The sequence below is a fragment of the Triticum urartu genome, chromosome 5A (assembly GCF_056163025.1).
Source record: "Triticum urartu cultivar PI428250 chromosome 5A, HENAU_Tu73, whole genome shotgun sequence".
Classification (NCBI taxonomy): Eukaryota; Viridiplantae; Streptophyta; class Magnoliopsida; order Poales; family Poaceae; genus Triticum; species Triticum urartu.
In genome coordinates, this window is record NC_141877.1 from 307,354,821 (window position 1) to 307,366,625 (window position 11,805).

Here is an 11,805-nt window from a genome sequence, read left to right on the forward strand (position 1 = left end):
TTATAGCTTTAACTTGTGGAACCTGTTTGTCCCAACACTTAGCCAATTTTGCTCTTGTTAGATCTTGAATATGGGTGGCTTACTTTACCGGCTTATCGTTACTTCATATATCATTAGCCCTCGCTTAAGCCGCCATTCTGAATGTACACTGCAACCGTTAACTTGTGATTTCACCAACTAACTTGAGTTGGCAAATTATTCCCTTCCTTTAGGTTGTCCTTCTTTCACAATGCCACCAAAGACAGTTACTACATGTAACTGGGTTCCCTCCATCGTCACTGAGGGTACTTTGAAAGATTTTGTGAAAGTTGGATATTTGCCAGAGAAGAGTGTCATGCATTACCGCGCTCCTGACCCGGGCGAAGAGAGACCTCTGCCAAAGGATGGTGAAGTCATTGTATTCACTGATCATATGAACCGGGGCTTCTCACCGTCCGGCTAAGTTTTTTCGAGATGTTCTGCACTTCTTCAAACTCCATCCTCAAGACATTGGACCCAACTCCGTGTTAAACATCTGTAACTTTCAAGTTTTCTGTGAAGTGTACCTTCAAGAAGAGCCTAGTGTCGAGCTTTTTAGGGAATTCTTCTATCTGAACCACCAAAATGAGTTCACAAATGGGCCCAGCTTGGAACTTGGTGGAATCTCAATTCAACGCAGAAGAGACGCCATCTTCCCTCAAGCAGCTCTACCGAGCCACCCCAAGGACTGGAATCATACATGGTTCTATTGTAAAGATATCTCGCCGGCTGATGAAAATCCATTGCCGGGTGGGTGATTGTGTTGAACGTCTTGACCCAAAACATCAACTCCCTGAAAAACTAACCGCCGCCGAACGTAAGAAACTCGCCCCTACTATCAAAAAGGTCCAAGATCTTCTAGGAAACGGTTTAACCGGAGTGGATTTGGTCCGATGCTGGGTCTCGTGGCGGATCATACCCTTAAGCCGCCGATCTGGCTTGACGTGTACTTATACCGGAGAAAAAGACAATCCATTACGCCATAGCTCTCTGCGTCTGACTAAAGAGGGCATTATTGAAATGGCAACAACACTTGTAAATGGAAAATTCGAAGACTGCAGCAAAGTGGGTCTGAACCCTTTTTGCAAGCTTAACTTGCTGCCATATGTAAGTCTCTTGATTTCACTTACTTTATCTCATTATCCAAATATTATGTGAACTCAAGTATGTTACTCTTCCGCAGGCTAAATCTGATTTCTGGAAGGCAAAATATGACCACGAAGCCGCCAAAAAGGCTAGGGCTGCCGCGAAAGCCGCCAGAAAGACCAACAAGAAACCTAGGAAGAAATCAAGCACCTCTGATCTTCTTAAGATGGATGACACCTCAGAGTCGGAGGTAGCCCTTGACTCTCTTGGCTTGTTTTTCAACCATCTTATTGTTGGGGAACGCAGTAATTTCAAAAATTTTCCTACGCACACGCAAGATCATGGTGATGCACAGCAACGAGAGGGGAGAGTGTTGTCTACGTACCCACGCAGACCGACTGCGGAAGCGATCACACAACGTAGAGGAAGTAGTCGTACGTCTTCCCGATCCAACCACCGTTACTCCGGCACCTCCGAGTTCTTAGCACACGTACAGCTCGATGACGATCCCCGGGCTCCGATCCAGCAAAGCATCGGGGAAGAGTTCCGTCAGCACGACGGCGTGGTGACGATCTTGATGTTCTATCGTCGCAGGGCTTCGCCTAAGCACCGCTACAATATGATCGAGGTGGAATATGGTGGCAGGGGGCACCGCACACGGCTAAGGAACGATCTCAAGGATCAACTTGTGTGTCTAGAGGTGCCCCCTGCCTCCGTATATAAAGGAGCCAAGGGGGAGGGGTGCGGCCAGCCCTATGGAGGCGCAGGAGGAGTCCTACTCCTACCGGGAGTAGGACTCCCCCCCCCCCAATCCTAGTTGGACTAGGATTCCCCGAGGGGGAAAGATAGAGGGGGGGCCGGCCACCTCTCCTAGTCCTAATAGGACTAGGGGAGGGGGGAGGTGCGCATCCCACCTTGGGCTGCCCCCTTCTCCTTTCCACTAAAGCCCACTAAGGCCCATTTAGCTCCCGGGGGGTTCCGGTAACCTCCCGGTACTCCGGTAAAATCCCGATTTCACCCGGAACACTTCCGATATCCAAATATAGGCTTCCAATATATCAATCTTTATGTATCGACCATTTTGAGACTCCTCGTCATGTCCGTGATCACATCCGGGACTCCGAACAACCTTCGGTACATCAAAATGCATAAACTCATAATAACTGTCATCGTAATGTTAAGCGTGCGGACCCTACGGTTCGAGAACAATGTAGACATGACCAAGACACGTCTCCGGTCAATAACCAATAGCGGGACCTGGATGCCCATATTGGCTCCTACATATTCTACGAAGATCTTTATCGGTCAGACCGCATAACAACATACGTTGTTCCCTTTGTCATCGGTATGTTACTTGCCCGAGATTCGATCGTCGGTATCCAATACCTAGTTCAATCTCGTTACCGGCAAGTCTCTTTACTCGTTCCGTAATACATCATCTCACAACTAACATCTTAGTTACAATGCTTGCAAGGCTTATGTGATGTGCATTACCGAGAGGGCCCAGAGATACCTCTACGACAATCAGAGTGACAAATCCTAATCTCGAAATACGCCAACCCAACATCTACCTTTGGAGACACCTGTAATGCTCCTTTATAATCATCCAGTTACGTTGTGACGTTTGGTAGCACCCAAAGTGTTCCTCCGGTAAACGGGAGTTGCATAATCTCATAGTTATAGGAACATGTATAAGTCATGAAGAAAGCAATAGCAACATACTAAACGATCGGGTGCTAAGCTAATGGAATGGGTCATGTCAATCAGATCATTCAACTAATGATGTGATCCCGTTAATCAAATGACAACTCTTTGTACATGGTTAGGAAACATAACCATCTTTGATTAATGAGCTAGTCAATTAGAGGCATACTAGTGACACTCTGTTTGTCTATGTATTCACACATGTATTATGTTTCCGGTTAATACAATTCTAGCATGAATAATAAACATTTATCATGATATAAGGAAATAAATAATAACTTTATTATTGCCTCTAGGGCATATTTCCTTCAGTCTCCCACTTGCACTAGAGTCAATAATCTAGTTCACATCGCCATGTGATTTAACAGCAATAGTTCACATCACCATGTGATTAACACCCATAGTTCACATCGTCATGTGACCAACACTCAAAGGGTTTACTAGAGTCAGTAATCTAGTTCACATATCTATGTGATTAACACCCAAAGAGTACTAAGGTGTGATCATGTTTTGCTTGTGAGATAATTTTAGTCAACGGGTCTGTCACATTCAGATCCGTAAGTATTTTGCAAGTTCTATGTCTACAATGCTCTACACGGAGCTACTCTAGCTAATTTCCCCCACTTTCAATATGTATCCAGATTGAGACTTAGAATCATCTGGATCAGTGTCAAAACTTGCATCGATGTAACCCTTTACGACGAACCTTTTGTCACGTCCATAATCGAGAAACATATCCTTATTTCACTAAGGATAATTCTGACCGCTGTCCAGTGATCTACTCCTAGATCACTATTGTACTCCCTTGCCAAATCAGTGCAGGGTATACAATAGATCTGGTATACAGCATGACATACTTTATAGAACCTATGGCCAAGGCATAGGGAATGACTTTCATTCTCTTTCTATCTTCTGCCGTGGTCGGGCTTTGAGTCTTACTCAACTTCACACCTTGTAATACAGGCAAGAACTCTTTCTTTGACTGCTCCATTTTGAACTACTTCAAAATCTTGTCAAGGTATGTACTCATTGAAAAAAAACTTATCAAGCGTTTTGATCTATCTCTATAGATCTTGGAGCTCAATATGTAAGCAGCCTCACCGAAGTCTTTCTTTGACAAACTCCTTTCAAACACTCCTTTATGCTTTACAGAATAATTCTACATTATTTCCGATCAACAATATGTTATTCACATATACTTATCAGAAATGCTGTAGTGCTCCCACTCACTTTCTTGTAAATACAGGCTTCACCGCAAGTCTGTATAAAACTATATGCTTTGATCAGCTCATCAAAGCGTATATTCCAACTCCGAGATGCTTGCACCAGTCCACAGATGGATCGCTGGAGCTTGCACATTTTGTTAGCACCTTTCGGATTGACAAAACCTTCTGGTTGCATCATATACAACTCTTCTTTAATAAATCCATTAAGGAATGCAGTTTTGTTTATCCATTTGCCAGATTTCATAAAATGCGGCAATTACTAACATGATTCGGACAGACTCAAGCATAGATACGAGTGAGAAACTCTCATCGTAGTCAACACCTTGAACTTGTCGAAAACCTTTTGCGACAATTCTAGCTTTGTAGATAGTAACACTACTATCAGCGTCCGTCTTCCTCTTGAAGATCCATTTATTCTCAATTTCTTGCCGATCATCGGGCAAGCCAACCAAAGTCCAAACTTTGTTCTCATACATGGATCATATCTCAGATTTCATGGCCTCAAACCATTTCGCGGAATCTGGGCTCATCATCGCTTCCTCATAGTTCGTAGGTTCGTCATGGTCAAGTAACATGACCTCCAGAATAGGATTACCGTACCACTCTGGTGCGGATCTCACTCTGGTTGACCTACGAGGTTTGGTAGTAACTTGATCCGAAGTTACATGATCATCATCATTATCTCCCTCACTAATTGGTGCAGGAGTCACATGAACAGATTTCTGTGATGAACTACTTTCCAATTATGGAGCAGGTACAGTTACCTCATCAAGTTCTACTTTCCTCCCACTCACTTCTTTCGAGAGAAACTCCTTCTCCAGAAAGTTTCTGAATTTAGCAACAAAATTCTTGCCTTCGGATCTGTGATAGAAGGTGTTCCCAACAGTAACTTTTTGGGTATCCTATGAAGACACACTTTTCCGATTTGGGTTTGAGCTTATCAGGATGAAACTTTTTCACATAAGCATTGCAACCCCAAACTTTGAGAAACGACAACTTTGGTTTCTTGCCAAACCACAGTTCATACGGTGTCATCTCAACAGATTTAGATGGTGCCCTTTTAACATGAATGCAGCTGTCTCTAATGCATAACCCCAAAACGATAGTGGTAGATCGGTAAGATACATCATAGATTGCACTATATCCAATAAAGTACGGTTATGATGTTCGGGCACACCATTACATTGTGGTGTTCCAGGTGGCATGAGTAGTGAAACTATTTCACATTGTTTTTAACTGAAGGCCAAACTCGTAACTCAAATACTCTTCTCTATGATCAGATCGTAGAAACTTTATTTTCTTGTTACGATGATTTTTCACTTCACTCTGAAATTCTTTGAACTTTTCAAATGTTTCAGACTTATGTTTCATCAAGTAGATATACTCATATCTGCTCAAATTCATCTGTGAAGATCAGAAAATAATGATACTTGTCGCGAGCCTCAATATTCATCGGACCACATACATCAGTATGTATGATTTCCAACAAATCTGTTGCTCGCTCCATTGTTCCGAAGAACAGAGTCTTAGTCATCTTGCCCATGAGGCATGGTTCACAAGCATCAACTGATTCATAATCAAGTGATTCCAAAAGCCCATCAGCATGGAGTTTCTTCATGCGCTTTACACCAATATGACCTAAACGGCAGTGCTACAAACAAGTTGCACTATCATTATTAACTTTGCATCTTTTGGTTTCAATATTATGATTATGTGTATCACTACGATCGAGATCCAACAAACTATTTTCATTGGCTGTGTAACCATATAAGGTTTTATTCATATAAACAGAACAACAATTTGTTCTCTTACTTAAATGAATAACCGTATTACTATAAACATGATCAAATCATATTCATGCTTAACGCAAACACCAAATAACACTTATTTAGGTTCAACACTAATCCCGAAAGTATAGGGAGTGTGCGATGATGATATCAATCTTGGAACCACTTCCAACACACATCGTCACTTCACCCTTAACTAGTCTCTGTTCATTCCGCAACTCCCGTTTCGAGTTACTACTCTTAACAACTGAACTAGTATCAAATACTGAGGGTTTGCTATAAACACTAGTAAAGTACACATCAATAACATGTATATCAAATATACTTATGTTCACTTTGCCATCCTTCTTTTCCGCCAATCACTTGGGGTAGTTCCGCTTCCAGTGACCAGTCCCTTTGCAGTAGAAGCACTTAGTCTCAGGCTTAGGACCAGACTTGGGCTTCTTCACTTGAGCAGCAACTTGCTTGCTGTTCTTTTTGAAGTTCCCCTTCTTCCCTCTGCCCTTTTCTTGAAACTAGTGATCTTGTCAACCATCAACACTTGATGTTTTTCTTGATTTCTACCTTCGTTGATTTCAGCATCACGAAGAGCTTGGGAGTTGTTTCCGTTATCCCTTGCATATTATAGTTCATCACGAAGTTCTACTAACTTGGTGATGGTGACTAGAGAATTCTGTCAATCACTATCTTATCTGGAAGATTAACTCCCACTTGATTCAAGCGATTGTAGTACTCAAACAATCTGGGCACATGCTCACTAGTTGAGCGATTCTCCTCCATCTTTTAGCTATAGAACTTGTTGGAGACTTCATATCTCTCAACTCGGGTATTTTCTTGAAATATTAACTTCAACTCCTGGAACATCTCATATGGTCCATGACGTTCAAAACGTCTTTGAATTCCCGATTCTAAGCCGTTAAGCATGGTGCACTAAACTATCAAGTAGTCATCATATTGAGCTAGCCAAACGTTCATAACGTCTGCATCTGCTCCTGCAATAGGTCTGTCACCTAGCGGTGCATCAAGGACACAATTCTTCTGTGCAGCAATGAGGATAAACCTCAGACCACGGATCCAATCCGCATCTTTGCTACTAACATCTTTCAACACAATTTTCTCTAGGAACATATCAAAATAGACACAGGGAAGCAACAACGCGAGCTATTGATCTACAACATGATTTGCAAAATACTACCAGGACTAAGTTCATGATAAATTTAAGTTCAATTTAATCATATTAGTTAAAGAACTCCCACTTAGATAGACATCCCTCTAATCCTCTAAGTGATTACGTGATCCAAATCAACTAAACCATAACCGATCATCATGTGAGATGGAGTAGTTTTCAATGGTGAACATCGTTATGTTGATCATATCTACTATATGATTCACGCTCGACCTTTCGGTCTCCGTGTTCCGAGGCCATATCTGCATATGCTAGGATCGTCAAGTTTAACCTGAGTATTCTGCGTGTGCAAAACTGGCTTGCACCCGTTGTAGATGGACGTAGAGCTTATCACACCCGATCATCACGTGGTGTCTGGGCACGACGAACTTTGGCAACGGTGCATACTCAGGGAGAACACTTCTTGATAATTTAGTGAGAGATCATCTTATAATGCTACCGCCAATCAAAGCAAGATAAGATGCATAAAAAGATAAACATCACATGCAATCAATATAAGTGATATGATATGGCCATCATCATCTTGTGCTTGCGATCTCCATCTCCGAAGCACCGTCATGATCACCATCGTCACCGGCGCGACACCTTGATCTCCATTGTAGCATCGTTGTCGTCTCGCCAAGCTTGTGCTTCCACGACTATCACTACCGCTTAGTAATAAAGTAAAGCATTACATCGCGATTCCATTGCATACAATAAAACGACAACCATAAGGCTCCTGCCAGTTGCCGATAACTCGGTTACAAAACATGATCATCTCATACAATAAAATTCAGCATCATGTCTTGACCATATCACATTACAACATGCCCTGCAAAAACAAGTTAGACGTCCTCTACTTTGTTGTTGCAAGTTTTACGTGGCTGCTACGGGCTTAAGCAAGAACCAATCTCACCTACGCATCAAAACCACAACGATAGTTTGTCAAATAGACTCCGTTTTAACCTTCGCAAGGACCGGGCGTAGCCACACTCAGTTCAGCTAAAGTTGGAGAGACAGTCGCCCGCAAGCCACCTGTGTGCAAAGCACGTCGGGGGAACCGGTCTCGCGTAAGCGTACGCGTAATGTTGGTCCGGGTCGTCTCGTCCAACAATACCGCCGAACCAAAGTATGACATGCTGGTAGGCAGTATGACTTATATCGCCCACAGCTCACTTGTGTTCTACTCGTGCATATAACATCAAACCATAAAACCTAGGCTCGGATGCCACTGTTGGGGAACGCAGTAATTTCAAAAAATTTCCTACGCACACGCAAGATCATGGTGATGCACAACAACGAGAGGGGAGAGTGTTGTCTACGTACCCATGCAGACCGACTGCGGAAGCGATCACACAACGTAGAGGAAGTAGTCGTACGTCTTCCCGATCCGACCCATCCAAGCACCGTTACTCTGGCACCTCCGAGTTCTTAGCACACGTACAACTCGATGACGATCCCCGGGCTCCGATCCAGCAAAGCGTCGGGGAAGAGTTCCGTCAGCACGACGGCGTGGTGACGATCTTGATGTTCTACCGTCGCAGGGCTTCGCCTAAGCACCGCTACAATATGATCGAGGTGGAATATGGTGGCAGGGGGCACCGCACACGGCTAAGGAACGATCTCAAGGATCAACTTGTGTGTCTAGAGGTGCCCCCTGCCTCCGTATATAAAGGAGCCAAGGGGGAGGGGTGCGGCCAGCCCTATGGAGGCGCAGGAGGAGTCCTACTCCTACCGGGAGTAGGACTCCCCCCCCCCAATCCTAGTTGGACTAGGATTCCCCGAGGGGGAAAGATAGAGGGGGGGCCGGCCACCTCTCCTAGTCCTAATAGGACTAGGGGAGGGGGGAGGTGTGCAGCCCACCTTGGGCTGCCCCCTTCTCCTTTCCACTAAAGCCCACTAAGGCCCATTTAGCTCCCGGGGGGTTCCGGTAACCTCCCGGTACTCCGGTAAAATCCCGATTTCACCCGGAACACTTCCGATATCCAAATATAGGCTTCCAATATATCAATCTTTATGTCTCGACCATTTTGAGACTCCTCGTCATGTCCGTGATCACATCCGGGACTCCGAACAACCTTCGGTACATCAAAATGCATAAACTCATAATAACTGTCATCGTAATGTTAAGCGTGCGGACCCTACGGTTCGAGAACAATGTAGACATGACCAAGACACGTCTCCGGTCAATAACCAATAGCGGGACCTGGATGCCCATATTGGCTCCTACATATTCTACGAAGATCTTTATCGGTCAGACCGCATAACAACATACGTTGTTCCCTTTGTCATCGGTATGTTACTTGCCCGAGATTCGATCGTCGGTATCCAATACCTAGTTCAATCTCGTTACCGGCAAGTCTCTTTACTCGTTCCGTAATACATCATCTCACAACTAACATCTTAGTTACAATGCTTGCAAGGCTTATGTGATGTGCATTACCGAGAGGGCCCAGAGATACCTCTACGACAATCGGAGTGACAAATCCTAATCTCGAAATACGCCAACCCAACATCTACCTTTGGAGACACCTGTAATGCTCCTTTATAATCACCCAGTTACGTTGTGACGTTTGGTAGCACCCAAAGTGTTCCTCCGGTAAACGGGAGTTGCATAATCTCATAGTTATAGGAACATGTATAAGTCATGAAGAAAGCAATAGCAACATACTAAACGATCGGGTGCTAAGCTAATGGAATGGGTCATGTCAATCAGATCATTCAACTAATGATGTGATCCCGTTAATCAAATGACAACTCTTTGTCCATGGTTAGGAAACATAACTATCTTTGATTAACGAGCTAGTCAATTAGAGGCATACTAGTGACACTCTGTTTGTCTATGTATTCACACATGTATTATGTTTCCGGTTAATACAATTCAAGCATGAATAGTAAACATTTATCATGATATAAGGAAATAAATAATAACTTTATTATTGCCTCTAGGGCATATTTCCTTCACTTATTGACACTGATTATTACCAGGATGACACAGGAGCCAGCCAAGCAGTTGAAGAAGAGGTAACTATTATTTCCTCCGACTTAGAACTTTTGCCAAGATAGAAACTTCGGCGAGTAACCCGGAAAGTAAGGTTTTCACACCCCTTGGCTTATTTAGATCCTCACTTTCTTTTGAAATGACAGCAACACGAGAATCGACGTCAAACCCGGACTAGTGAAGGTGACGAGCTGTCCTCCAGCTTACCAAACAACCCCGCTCCTCGAAAACATCGAAATGAGGTTCTTTTTAACTTTAAACTCTTTCCACCCGTCGCGAGTCTTATCTGCCTTCCTCCTAACTCTATTGAACCAACTGACCAGGAGCTTGCTCGTTCCTCCTCTGGCGACTCATCGCAAACCGAATTGCCGGCTTTTAGAACTGCCCCTGGGTAATGGCAATTAATTTTACTCTGTACCTCTTTATACTCTTAAACTTGTACTGACTTGTCATAAACCGTGTAGTGGTCAAGCAAATCCTCACAAGAAGGCAAAAGTGATCAAGCCAACTGAGGCGCCTGAAGTTGCTGAGCCGGAGCAACAAGTTTCTGCGTCTGACGTTTCTGACAAACAACCGGAAGATTTTGTTTCGGACCCTGCACCTGAAATTCCTGACCTTTCCCATGACCACACGGATGTCAATCCTACGCCCACCGAGTCATCCAACCCACTTAAGCCGCCAGAAGAACATGGTGAATACGTTATGATTACTGGCACCAGCTTCCAAGAACTGGGACGTCCAACTGTCTTGGCCAAACACTCCGTGAAGGATGAGTTCATTGAGAAGCGGAAATTGAAACTTGACATCGCTGATTATTCTCAACTGTCCGTCAATGAAGTATTCTCTGGTTATCTTAACATAGTTCATTCCAGTCGCGATCTTGAGATTGACATGGTGAAACAGATGCACCAAAAATATGAGGTATGACATCCGGCTTACATAAGTTATGTATATCCTACTAGCCCCCAAGTCTTCTGATTATGATAAGAATGAATAATCTGTAGACTTAGAAGAATCATAAGCTTCTGTCCTAGACTCCCTCCAAGTCTGGTTTAAAATTAAACCGGAGGCTGCAATAGCGTAATTTTGCATTCGTAGTCCCCAAGGGCCAGTTTAATCAGTATGAATGAGTCGGTCCTATTTATCACTGTGTAAGAAAAAAGAGCTTAACTACATAGCCTCCATGAGTCGGCTGAGACTGTTTACAGCACATCCGGCGCATTATAACAAAGATACAAGCAATATGCATTAGCCCCCAAGTGCCAAGTAGTGTTGCTTGCAAAGTGCTTGGGACTTTATTTATAAGAGCCGTTTCTTTGAAAAATTGTTTTGACAGACATTAGCCCCCAAGTGCCAAGTAGTGTTGCTTGCAAAGTGCTTGGGACTTTATTTATAAGAGCCGTTTCTTTGAAAAATTGTTTTGACAGACATTAGCCCCCAAGTGCCAAGTAGTGTTGCTTGCAAAGTGCTTGGGACTTTATTTATAAGAGCCGTTTCTTTGAAAAATTGTTTTGACAGACATTAGCCCCCAAGTGCCAAGTGTTATTGCTTGCAAAGGACTTGGGACTTATATTGTTGTAATCCGCCATAAAATATGTTTGATAAATCTGTGTTGCATGTAGGCTGCTACTGCTGAATTGGAATCTCAACTGAACGATGCCAAGACCCGGCTGGTGGCTCAAGAAAATGAGACCCGGAAAGCTGAGTCGAAATTCCAGTTTAGTTTGGCTGAATCGGAAAAGTTGAAGACCAACTTTAAGGCGGAGAAAAGGACTTGGCTTGAAGAAAAGACTGCTTTAACGCAGCGGGCCAAGAAAG